Source organism: Loxodonta africana, chromosome 5 (assembly GCF_030014295.1).
Source record: "Loxodonta africana isolate mLoxAfr1 chromosome 5, mLoxAfr1.hap2, whole genome shotgun sequence".
Classification (NCBI taxonomy): domain Eukaryota; kingdom Metazoa; phylum Chordata; class Mammalia; order Proboscidea; family Elephantidae; genus Loxodonta; species Loxodonta africana.
In genome coordinates this window covers 27,469,252-27,482,722 of record NC_087346.1, presented here as the reverse complement: position 1 = coordinate 27,482,722, position 13,471 = coordinate 27,469,252, and the positions used below count along the sequence as shown (strand labels likewise).

At 38.8% G+C, this 13,471-nt stretch overlaps 1 protein-coding gene across 7 annotated transcripts in view; it reads right to left on the bottom strand.

Moving 5' to 3' along the window:
- The window catches only part of PDE5A (phosphodiesterase 5A), a 160,572-nt gene that overhangs the window by 139,622 nt on the left and 7,479 nt on the right, over nt 1-13,471 (bottom strand). The window lies entirely within an intron of this gene.

The following is a 13,471-nucleotide window of genomic DNA, read 5'->3' as shown; positions in this document are numbered from 1 at the left end:
CATTCAATAAAAAAAAATGTTAAATGTGATCTCTTCTTCCGGGCTGTCTAATAGGAAGGAGAAAAATTAAAAAGTAGCAATACCTAATTAAAAAAATTCAATCCAATAAAACTGAGATATTTATGTTTTTAATGTACCCTCCTACGAAATAAGCCTATTTGAGCTAAAGTCTTTAAAAAACAAACATACCAAATCAATCTCATCCATATGAGTGTTGCTTGATTCAAATAATTCTCCTTTGAAAGCTGTCACCTTATATCAATTGACAATGCCATCACTGCTTTAACCATTGTTGAAGCTCTTCTTTTTGAAACTAACTTCTGAGGCAATTTATAAGCCGAGTAAGAACAGTAGTTTCTTCTAAAAGTCAAGTCTTATTTTTTACCAGCCCCTCTGCCCAAAATAAACAAAAAATAAAAAACCTAGAGTAATATCTAATTATCTTTCTCATGCATAAGACTTGACTTTTTTCCAAAACTCAAATTTACCTTCGAAAGAATTTGCCCATAATAAGAGCAATGTTGTCTCTTATTATCTCCAATGGCATAGCCAATTACTTTCAACAAAAAGGCCAAGAGAAAAAAGTTTGACAATGCACTACTTTGAGAGTGGAGGATATAAGACACTGTCCAATCTTTCCGGCTATAATAAAAACTGGTGTCACCTCTTTGGAGGGCAGATAGGCAATATCTAACAAATTTTGAAATACACTTTTCCTTTGTTACAGACATTTACACATTTGCCAAAGAAGTTCAAGGGTATTTACTGCAGCCCTATTTGTTATTGCAGGAGTCCTGGTGGCACGGTGGTTAAGCTACAGATGCTTATGAAAAAGTTGGCAGTTCAAATCCATCAGCCGCTCCTTAGAAACCCCACAGGGCAGTTCTACTCTGTCCTGTACGGTCACTATGAGTTGGAAGCCACTCGATGGCAACGGGTTGTTTTTGTTTTTTATATACAAGAGACAGAATTTCCAGAAGTAGATAAAAGTGAAGTTGGAAAACTGTCCTAATGTTGCACAAAGCCATTGACAATAAAGCTTTTTGCCCAATTAAAAACTAGCCAACAACTGAAGAAGAAAGAATCAACAAGGATAATGATATAATAAATACTTGAAAACAGAATTACATTCAAACAACCATATTCTGGATTAAGAAAGACCTTTGGAAAAACTGATGAAGCCTTCAAATATTAATTCAAAAAGAGCACTTTGGAAAACAATTTTCTTCATGACCCTGCTGCAAAAGCCAAACAAAGTGAAAATATTTTTCACGGTAATCCATTTTCCTGGAAAATTTAAATTGTTTATTCTAACATAGAGTTTTCATTATAATCTAAACTTCATTAAATGAAAAAAATTATGTTCATAATTTATAGCTCCATGTTTCATGATAAGGTTCCAATCTCAGCTTTTTCAGTTTTTTTTTTTTTTTTTTGGTCCTCCATTTTGATTGGATTCACTTTTAAGTGTCCTTTTTTCTCTGGAATCCATTATTTCCATGAAGGAAAGATCTCTGGGATGTGTGAGGTACTACACCTGGCACCAGGGATATAGTAATAAGCAATCTCAGGCAAGGCCCCTTCTTTCAATCTCATGGAGCCCGCACACTGACGAATTATTAGTGACCTCTCCCCACAAATTCTGTATGTTTTGTGTTCAGAGTTAAGCTATGCACATACTGGATTTTAGCTGTCCTATGCCGTTAAGTGTAAATACATACATACGAATAAAGGTGGAAAGAAGGATGACTATGAGCATGTCAGACAGAGGTGTAAAAAGTACCAGATGGATGGCAGTCCTGGCTGGGCAAATCACTTCTAGAGCCAAGGATAGGGTTTTTATTTTCTCTTCACTGATTCTAGGGAATTTTAAAAAACTATTAACATAGACATATTGGGGGAAAAACATCATTTTATTTGAACCTGGTGAGACAGGCATTAATAATCCTACTTTCTAAATCAAGACGCTGAATTATGTAAATGGCTGATCCAAAACCATTCTGATATTTGGTGGCAGAACCAACCATCAGAACCAGATCTCCTATTGCAAGTCCTATGGCCTGTAAGAATATAAAAGTTTTCAGCACAACAATGCTTGTTATGTAGAAGGCACTCCATAACTGCTAACTCTATCTGAATGAGTCACAATCACATTGAAGCATACAAGGCAGAGAGAGAATTAAGATCATTTACAATAACACACCCTCTGGAGCCCTGGTGGCGCAGTGGTTAAAGCGCTCGTCTGCACACCAAAAGGTTGGCGGTTCGAACCCACCAGCCACTCTGCAGAACACAGGTGTGGCAGTCTGCTTCTGTGAAGATTTACAGCCTTGGAAACCCTATGGTGCAGTTCTACTCCCTCGTATAGGGTTGCTATGAGTCAGAACCGACTCGACAGCACTGAGTTTCGTTTTAACTTCATTTTTTACATGCTAATCATGAAGGATGGCATACTATGCCACGGAGGAAAAACATCACCTCAAAGGACTCCAAGAACAAAGATTCATAAGGATAATACCCTTAAAAAAACTGACTGAATTCCATCATCTCTACATTTCTCTGAAAACAGGTCTGTGTTTTGTAAATGTAAAACCATGGGCTGAGAAGAATGGATAAATGGCTAATAAATGTATTCCAAAGGAAAGTCATTTTTAGGGTTGCTAGGTTTAGCAAATAAAATTACAGGACATGCAGTTAAAATTGAATTTCAGATAACAATGCATAAATTTTTAGTGTAAGTAGTATTTGAAATTCAAATTTAACTGGATGTTTTGTATTTTATCTTGCCGCCCTGGTCATTCTATACTCTGTTTTTTCTAACTGAAATTGGTAATGGGTATGCAACTAAGAAAAAGTAGGCCCTATGCAGCATATTAATGGATTCCAGGCTACCAAATCACTAATACTCATTTTATCACGAAAAGAGTACATCGGACTATCATACTGTGATTCTGTGTATAAAAAAATGGACCTTCTGAACGCAACTGCATTAAGGATTTGTGGTAAAATTTGGAGCATAAAATTCTTCCTTAAACCAAGCTCTTTTATTTTGCACTCAATGCTACATGATACATTTCACAGAGAAAAAACTATTTACAAAAGGGAGACTGACCAATGCTTCAGTTTCTTCTTCTATATTCTTAGATGCCATAGAGTCGATTCCGACTCAGAGCAACCCTACGTACAACAAAACGAAATGCTGCCTGGTCCTGTGCTGCTTTCAAAATTGTTGCTCTGCTTGAGCGCATTGTTGCAGCCACTGTGTCAATCCATTTCATTGAGGGTCTTCCTCTTTTTCACTGACCCTCCAGCTTACCAAGCATGATGTCCTGCTCCAGAGACTGGTTCCTCCTGATAATATGTCCAAAGTATGTAATACACAGTCTTGCCATTCTCACTTCTAAGGAGCATTCTGGCTGTACTTCTTCCAAAACAGATTTGTTCATTCTTCTAGCAGTTGACAGTATATTCGATATTCTTTGCCAACACCATAATTCAAATGAATCAATTCTTCTGTCTTCCGTATTCATTGTTCAGCTTTCACATGCATATGAGATGACTGAAAATACCATGGTTTAAGTCAGGCGCAAGTTAGACCTCAAAGTGACATCTCTGCTTTTCAATGCTTTAAAGAAGTTTTTTGCAGCAGATTTGCCCAATGCAATATGTAGCTTTATTTCTTGACTGCTGCTTCCATGGGCGTTGATTGTGGATCCAAGTAAAATGAAATCCTGGACAACTTCAACATTTTCTCTGTTTATCACGATGTTGCTTATTGGCCCAGTTGTTAGGATTTTCGTTTTCTTTACGTTGAGGTGTAATCTGTACTGAAGGCTGTAGTCTTTGATCTTCATTAGTAAGTGCTTCAAATCTTCTTCACTTTCAGCAAGCAAGGTTGTGTCATCTGCGTATCACAGGTTGTTAATAAGTCTTCCTCCAATCCTGATGCTTTGTTCTTCTTCGTACAATTCAGCTTCTTGAATTTTTTGTTCAGCATACAGAGTAAGTAAGTATGGTGAAAGGATACAACACTGACGCACACGTTTTCCGACTTTAAAACACACAGTATCCCCTTGTTCTGTTCGAACGACTGCCTCTTGGTCTGTGTACAGGTTCCTCACGAGCACAGATAACTGTTCTGCAATTTCGATTCTTTGCAATGTTATCCATAATTTATGATCCACACAGTTGAATGCCTTGGTATAGTCAATGAAACAGAGGTAAACATCTTTCTGGTATTCTCTGCTTTTAGTCACGATCAATCTGTATATATCAAAAACCAAACCTGTTGCTGTCAAGCCGATTCCTACTCTTAGCGACACTATAGGATAGAGTAGAACTGCTTCATAGGGTTTCAAGGAGCGGCTGATAGAATCCAATTGCTGACCTTTCGTTAGCAGACAAACCCAAGCTCTTAACCACTGTGCCACCAGTGCTCCATCTGTATACAGTGGGGAGAAATACTACCAGTTCTAACCTCTTTATGAAGTATAATATGCTATCTTCCAGTTGTCATTGAGTAAACTCTGACTCACAGCACGCCCATGTGCGTCAGAGTAGAACTGTGCTACACAGGGTTTTCAATGGCTGATTTTTTTTCAAAAGTACATCACTTGGACTCAAACCACCAGTGGAGCATGTTAACAACCTGCATCATTCAAGGACTCCACTGACTGTCTTCAGCAAGGTACAGAGTCAAGAATACCAGCCTGGCAATCAGGAGATAAAATCTGGTTCCAGCTACGACTCTACACAGATGTGACGTTACACCAGTTACAACTTCTCTGGGATTCATTTTCTCTGGAGTTCAAGTTGTTTAGTTGTAAAAATGAGGCTGCTGTAGTAAAGGATCATTAAGACTCCCACAAAAGCTGACTTTTTCAAAAGGCCGAGAGGTCATCTTTTGGTCACAGTCAACTCACTTAACCTCTTTTTGCCCATCAGCTTCCTCATTCTTATATAAGGGTAAAAGCTCTTTTACTCCTTTACTCATGGATGATGTGCAAGTAGCATTAAAAAAAAAAAAACTCCGCTGCCATCGAGTCGAGCCCGACTCATAGCGACCCTACAGAAGAGAGTAAGTAAGTAGCATTAGAAAGTGCATTTGGAAGTATTTCAAAATCTCTTCCACAAATTAAAGATTTTGCTATCTGCTATACCCTTAGTATTCATTCCAGTGGAGATAAGGGGTCCGGTTAAGGAGCTATGGCTGTTCATTTCTTCAGAGTTCAGCCAAGAGAATCTGAAAAAGGTTGATGGGAAAACATGTTCCTGGTGGTATGGGCACACAGGCAGAGTGGGCCTGGCAGGGTCTGGATAGGCTTGGTATACAACTGTTAAGCCCTCAGCTGCTAACCGAAATGTTGGTGGTTTGAACCCACCCAGAGGCTCTGCGGGAGGAAAGAGATGTCGATCCGCTTTTGTAAAGATTACAGCCTAGAAAACCCTATGGGGGCAGTTATACTCTGTCACGTGGAGTCGCAATGAGTTGAAATCAACTTGATGGCACCTAACAACACATGCACCCTGAACACTCAAAGTCCTTGACCAAAGCATGTATTTCAGAAGTCTATTCTATACAGAACCCCAGTAACCCGAAACCAAACCCACTGCCATTGAGTCAATTTCTACTAATGGTGACTCCATGTATTACAGGGTAGAATTGAGCTCCAAAGGGTTTTCTTGGCTGTAACCTTTACAGAAGCAGATCACCAATCCTTTCTTCTACAGCACTGCTGGGTGAGCTCAAAACACCAAACGTTAGCTTAGTAGCTAGGCATAAACCATTGGGGGGACATAGGACGCTACTACTAAGTTTTCCAAAAAAATAAGAGTTTATATGGCATAATAGCCATCTGAGCAAAAAGAAATGAACTGGACATAAGTTCCACAGAAGTACTGCTACCCTTAGCTACAAGCACTAATAACTTAGACACTATCCACTTTCGTTTCTGAGTATGTCCTTGCTCACTGCCCTGCAAACCTGGGAACAATCAGAAAGCAGAGCAGCCCTCTTGAAGTCTTTTAGTTGACTCAACTTTTACAAAGCTGTTAATGAAAGACAACAGGCCTAGACACTTGAAATAACGCCATGGCCAAGGAAAATGCAATGAAAACTGATGCCAAGAATTTATAATTGATGTCAAGATCCTGATGTTTAACATCCCATCCAAATCATTCTCTCTCCTCACCAAAATCTGTTTTATTATCCTCTAGTCACTTATTTCCTACCCTATTTTTTTCACAAAGAATTTCTTACCTCATAAATATTATACACTTTTTTTTTTTAATGGGTAAATTATATTAGTTTTGTTTCTAAAATTTTACAATATGTCTTAAATATGGAAAAACCCTTAAGTATACCAAAAACCAATGCTGGGAATTATTACTCTCAGGTATCACTAATTCGAATACAACAAACGCGGATAACATCTGTGGTTTCAATTCAAACTTGTATAGACCACCCACAGCTGATGCTAGCTGTTGTTAGGTGCTGTTGAGTCGATTTCAACTCATAGTGACCCCATGTTACAGAGAAGAACTGCCCCACAGGATTTCCTAGGCTACAGGGAGCTGATCGCCAAGTCTGTCTTTCTCCAATGGAGCCGCTGGCTGGGTTCAAACTGCCAACCTTTTGGTTAGCAGCCGAGCACTTAACCGTTACACCACCAGGGTTCCTGACTCATGCTTAAAAATGCTTAGGGCTCATTAAAGTATCCTTTCCCACACTGGGCAAGTAAAGAACCGAAAAGATTGACAGTAGTTAGACTGTGAGAAATAATGTCAAGTGGAGTTCCCAAAAACTTGCCCCAAGTTCTTGTCATAAACATAACTTAAATTTTAAACCTCAAATTTTTTAAAACAATGAATGTAATCAAAAGTATATTGTCTTAATATATTCTTTTTGTTTCTTTCTTTTTTGGGAGGGAAAACTCAAACACACTTTTATTTCAGTGGACAACAATCAAGGGGAAAAATTGACCTTTGGAGTAAAAGGGTAAATAAAAATATGTCTCAGAGTTTTGCTAATCACTCTTCACTGTGGTTTTAGTTATACCATTGATACACAATGCTCTAATAAGATTTAAGAGCTGAGAGTCTAGAATAGTAAGATACAGTCTAACTGGGACCAGTCATGAAGGAATGTGGGAAAATGAGCTGAAAATGAGGCAGGAAAGGGATACAAGGGTCAGGTCATTACTTAACTGACTGCTCTGCTGAGCAATGTCCAACTCCTCAGGCAGTCTATGGAGAGCCACTGAAGGGTTTATGCAGGTAGATGGTGGCCCAGGGGTGACTAGAGTCATGGAAGGGCACAGGAACAGAGGTGGGCACACATCACAGGATGGGTCTGCTAGAAGAACACTGTGAGAAGAGATGTGGGGAGAGCAGGCAGGAACAGGGCTCACAAAATTTTGTGAGAAACATATCCTATTAGTTGAAATACCATCTTATCAAATGCTATCAACAATTATTAGAAAATATTACCTCAATAAACTAAAAAAACTCTAGTTGAAAAGCAATTAATCAAAATTTACATATCTAACTACTTCTGCAGTACTTCAAACTCAATTTGATCAAAATTGAGCTTATTTGCCTCTCAAATATATTCCTCTTCCTTCAATCTGCTACAAAGGACCTCTTTAAAGTGTTGAAAAGCAAAGATGTCACCTTGAAGACTAAGGTGCACCTGACCCAAGCCATGGTATTTTCAATTGCAGGATATGCATGTGAAAGCCGGACAGTCAATTAGGAAAACTGAAGAAGAACTGACGTCTTTGAACTGTGGTGTTGGGGAAGAGTATTGAATATACCATAGACTGCCAGAAGAATGAACAAATCTGTCTTGGAAGAAGTACAACCAGAATGCTCCTTAGAAGCAAGGACGGAGAGACTGCATCTTATATACTTTGGACATATTGTCAGGAGGGATCAGTCCCTGGGGAACGACATCATGACTGGCAAAGCACAGGGTCAGTGGAAAAGAGGAAGACCCTCAACGAGGTGGACTGACACAGTGGCTGCAGCAATGAGCTCAAGCATAACAACGATTGCAGGACCAGGCAGTGTTTTGTTCCGTTGTGCACAGGGTCGCTATGAGTTCGGAACCGACTCGACGGCACCTAACAACAACAACAACCTTCATCCTCTAGGGAATCTGTTCTGAGACATCTATTATCCCCACTTTACAGATGAGTAAACCGAGCCTTAGGGAAGTTAACTAGAACACGGTCGCGCACAGGACGTGTCAAGACTAAAAAAGGTATATATAATTCCAAACACAATATTGTGTGTACTACGTAATTAAGTTATGAAATAAACCTGACAATGTATTTTTTAAATGAGATAATCCAGTACATTCGTTAGAATCCTATCCAGTTAAACAGCAGTGTCAAAGCCACTCTCCCCGGAAGTTTTCTCAATATATTCTTGAAGCTCATGAAATGATTTAATATAAAAATCAGTGTCATGAAGAATAATGCTTAAACATTTTCATTTCATAAGGCTCCTTTATACTACTACAGATGATTTTACAATGTGGGTGGAGCACCCAACAAAACTAAAGGAGTTCACCCAGTCAAAAGACTAGGTAGCCCGTCTCTAGCAGCTGCTGCAGGAAAAGGCTGAGCCTGACATCTCCAGTGTCAGACATTTTAGGCCCTCAGTAATAACACAGCTGGGAGAGGGATGAATAAATTCATTCCTTAATGATAAAAAGATTAAAGGACTTCTGGGGAGTAGGAGGCTAAGAAAGTGAATTGTAGTCAATTTTTATAATGGTCATAACAAAGAATTTATTCACCAAAGTTATGCACATAAAAAAAGACACATATGAGAGAAATAAAATACTATACATTTCATTCTATATACCCTATGTGTTCACATTTTTGATGATGAAAAGGGTAGCACTTTTAAAGTTATAAACAAATTCAATTAAATTAAATCGTGTCAAGCTAGCAATGCCTTTTTCTAACAGATGTTTAAGTAGATTTAACTTTGTGTATTGCATAGGCTTCATCTCCTATTCTCTAAATCAAAACTCTCCCTACTTTCCAATTTGTCATTTTCACTCACAATTAGTTATGATCCTACTGCTGAAAACTACCATGTATAGTTTGTGTTCTAGAAGTTCTCCACTAACTCAGACAAGTCACAACTTCTTCCAGATGCCTAGTATCTTATCTACAAGTAGGAAGTAGAACATGCAAAACTTACTGGCAGGGCCCTGGGATGCAAACTCTTACACTGCATTCCAAACGTGAGCACACCCACACACTGTTTAATCACTGTGTCCACTGCACTTTCTACCAAAGTCAAACGGCTCACTCATTTTATAAAACCAATCTTGAAAAGGACAGAAGTGTTTTAAAATACATATTTAATATTCCAGATATCCTGAAAGGAACAAATACTTAGAATACATTGTCTGTGTTTTATAGAACATTTCTTGCACCTAGAAAAGCAAGGCGAAAAAATTTTACAAGGCAAAGTAAAATTGTGATGTCAATATATAACTTCCATGAGTTAAAAATATAATCAGATGAAGCTTACTTATAGAGCAATCAGTTTAATGTGCTTTGTGCTCTTGCCTAAAATCATGTATCAAAGAACAAAAATTCTTTGAAAATATATACTTAGGGTATTCATGTTCTAATACTAAAAATAAAATTGTAATGGCCTAGTACCTAAATTTTCAGTCACTCTATTTTAAAATGTCATTTGAGATTTCCTACTTTTTAAACGCTGAAATTATATATGGAAACTAAACCCATGTGGGCAAAGTCTCTAGGCACATCATTCAGTACTGTGCTTGCACAAAACTAAGAGGCCCTAGGAGAAACTTCAATCTCTCCCTGAGTTAGATTCCTCATGGCATTAAATCTGAGCCTGATGGTTGAGGGATTTCAATGGGACGGACGTGGGCTCCAACCTCAGAACCACCTCTAAGAGTATGGCCTTAGGTACATTATTTACTCTCTCTGTAAAACAGGGATAACAGCAGTAATTGCATAGGGTTTTTAAGAAAACTAAAGGAAATAATGTGTATTAAGTGAACGCATAGTGCCTGCTGCACAGTAAATGTTTAACACATGACAGTTACTGTTTTCAGTTAATTGAAGAGTAAATGGAGTATATTTTAAAAACCAATTTTTTTAACTAAAAATAGAGAATCTATTCATTGAGCTTTTGAAGACTAGCTAGATGTTAACCATTGCTTCTTTTCAGGCCCCAAATTTGAAGAGCACTAAATTTCTTTACAGAAATACTTCATTAAAGAAAAAAAAGGAAAAAAGGGGTGTGATTGTTTTAATGTTAGTATTTTCTCAAATTAAAACTAAAAAAAGGACTCCCCAGACCAGTAACTACATTTACATATGACATAATTTTCTGAATTTCACATAAAGATTAGGAGCTGAATATTTAATTTAGAAAAACTCAAATTGTGTATCTTGTTTTTACATTAAACCTGTTGCCGTTGAGTCAATTCCAACTCCCAGTGATCCTGTAGGACAGTTTAGAAGTGCCCCATAGGGTTTCCAAGGAGCGGATTCAAACCACTGACCTTTTGGTTAGCAGCCGAGCTCTTAACCACTGCGCCACTGAGGCTCCTGTTTTTACATTACTACTTAGAAGTTAATTTTTTTCCAAAAACAAGTTATAACTTTTGGGGAAGTTCCCCCCACCAGTCAAAGACTAAATAAAACTGCTTGAAAATAAATGTGAGAAAATATACAACTAATTACCTATTGTGGGAACCATAAAAATATTTCAAAACCGTAATTCTGAACTGCAGCTTGCTTTTTAATACATGATACAACAGTGCTTTAACATTCTTTGCTATATGGGGATTTAGGGATTAAAGTTGGTCCATTTTAGTTCTCATCTAAGGGGGCTTACTTGTATAAATTCCAAAAGTAGGCTGATGCCAGCCCCAGGCCTCAAAAATGGCAATATGGCCAGTTCTTTGAGTAGTAACTTTTGGAGAGATTTTACAGGGTACCTAAAGCAAAATGGAAAGAAAAAGTACAGGCTCCAAATGATACATAAACCACAATGCATTTTCATGCTTATAAATTCTACTATGAAAATTATGCTCCTTTTTTCTGTCTTTGAATGTTTTTTTCATCAGTCATGTGAATTAATCACTAATGCCAGAATTACAAAAAGCATATACTAAATTTTCTGCCTGGAAAGGGAAGCGTAATTAACTGATATGGAAATCTGCTAAAATTATCCATAGGAACACACAAATATAACTCATACAAAAAACAACATTAGGTATTTTTTCTGCTCTTAGATCTTTATTTTATACAGTTCGAGTTACTGCTGTCTGCATAATTGGACCTGGATCTACTACTCTATTTGGAAAAATCCTTAAAGAATGAAACTGTTTATCTGAGAAGTTGATGCTCTGCTCTCCCAGTAAGAATCAAGGACTCTGAGAGCTGAGAGATTTTTAAGCTCATTTATGACTCTCTCTGCCTCTATCCCTCGCCTACCTCCACTCCTTACGTGAAAGTTGAGGTTTACTAACTTGGCCCCAGTCACATTAGTTAACAGCAAAGCTGGGAACAAAGTAGAGGGGTCTGGATTTCCAGCTCAAATCCCTTTCCAGTACTTTACACAATCCCACAAAAAGCTCTGCTTAAACCATTAATAACATTCATCCATAATTTTTTTTTTTTAAAATATGGAAAAGATACTTCAAAGTCTGTAGAGATTCTCACCTCCCAAAACAAGGGAACGGCTATCAAAGTCTGGAATATATTTAAGGAACTGAAAAGAAATGATTTTCAAGGTAAAATGGCAAACCACTGAAAACCACTATTAAAAAGATAAGAAAACAGAAATAGATCTGAAATGGTTTAGAACAGTGGTTCCCAAACAGTGGTGGCGCCAGGCTCTGGGGCCCTGGGGAATGTGTGGGGTGTACTTGCTGCCACATGATGGCAGTGCTCCTGACATTTAGTGTCTGGGGCCAAAGGATGTTAAACGGCCTGCAGGGGACTAGACAGCCCCTCATGACAACAGAAAAGGTGAACATTAAATGCCAATAGCATCTCCTTTTCGAGATGCATTAGTTTAGAAAAACAAATGATTAAAAGATCCACAGTAGGGTATTAAATGAAACAGGTGATTTGGGGTGCCTCCAAATGAAGAATCCTGGGTGCTGCATGCAGTTTGCAATTAGCTGCTAATCTAAAGGTTGGCAGTTTGAACCCGCCCAGCAGCTCCTCAGAACAAAGGCCTGACAAACTGAACAAAAAAGGCCTGGCAAAATGAACAAAGGCCCAGCAAACTGCTTCTGTAAACATTACAGCCAAGAAAATGATATCGAGCAGTTCTACACATGGCGTCGCCATGAGTCGGGGACTAACTCAACTGCAGCTAGCAACAATCAAATGATCCCTTCCAATAATCTCTGCTCTGGTATTACCAAGAGTGGTTCGCTTGGGTCTGGCAGGGCAAATAAATGAATCCTCTGCCTAAAGTTACTTAGTGTTTCCAAGTTTTCTCCAGACATGAAAACATCTGAGAATCTTACTGGGACCAAATATAAATAAAAAGCAGAATTGTTTCATACGGTTTTACATTCGAATCTGACTGAGAGTTGGCAGGGATACAATGTTTTGTAGTTTTCCATGCATTCACAATCACATGATATGAAAGATGGTCCTCAAAGGAAAACCTACCACATGTGAAAGAAAACATAGCTGAAATCCACGCAGTGAATATGCTTGTACCAAGTGCCCAAAACAACTATGCTTTGAAATTCTGTACATTTTCTGGGAAAACAGTTTTGTACGTGTATGTGCATTAGACTCTCTGGATGGTCACCCTATAACCAAGCTGTTGTTAGCTGCCGTGGGGTCGGCCTCTGACACACGGTGACTATGAACTGGTCCTCTGCCATTCCCACGATTGGCTGCAGATTGGACCCTTGTGAGTCATAGGGTTTTTACCAGCTGATTCTCAGAAGTAGATCGCAAGGCCTTTCTTCCTAGCCCATCTCAGTCTCAAAGCTCCACTGAAACCTGTTCAGCATCACAGCCTCCAGTAACAGATGGGTGGTAGCTGCACGTGGGGTGCACTGGCCAGGACTGAAGCTGGGTCTCCCCCAGGGAAGGCGAGAACTCCACCACTGAACCACTACTGCCCTCACTGGAACCAAGGACTGCCCTGCACTTTAGCATTCAGGTTTATGTTTGTGTTTACAATCACACTGTAGCCCAACGGTTCTGGGATAATGAGAAAACAAAAGAGATAAATTTAACACATAAATATGCATAAAAACCAAAAACTGGTATCCTGTGCCATAGGAGTGAAAGATTCATGACTGTTCAAACAGAGAGGCCCAGTGGGAGAAGTGAGTCATCACAGGGCAAGTGTAGCAAGGCGAGCTGACCTCACCAGACCCTTCACGGGGCACTCAGGGGCCTAGGAGTCGGAAGCAATTCAGCAGCGACGG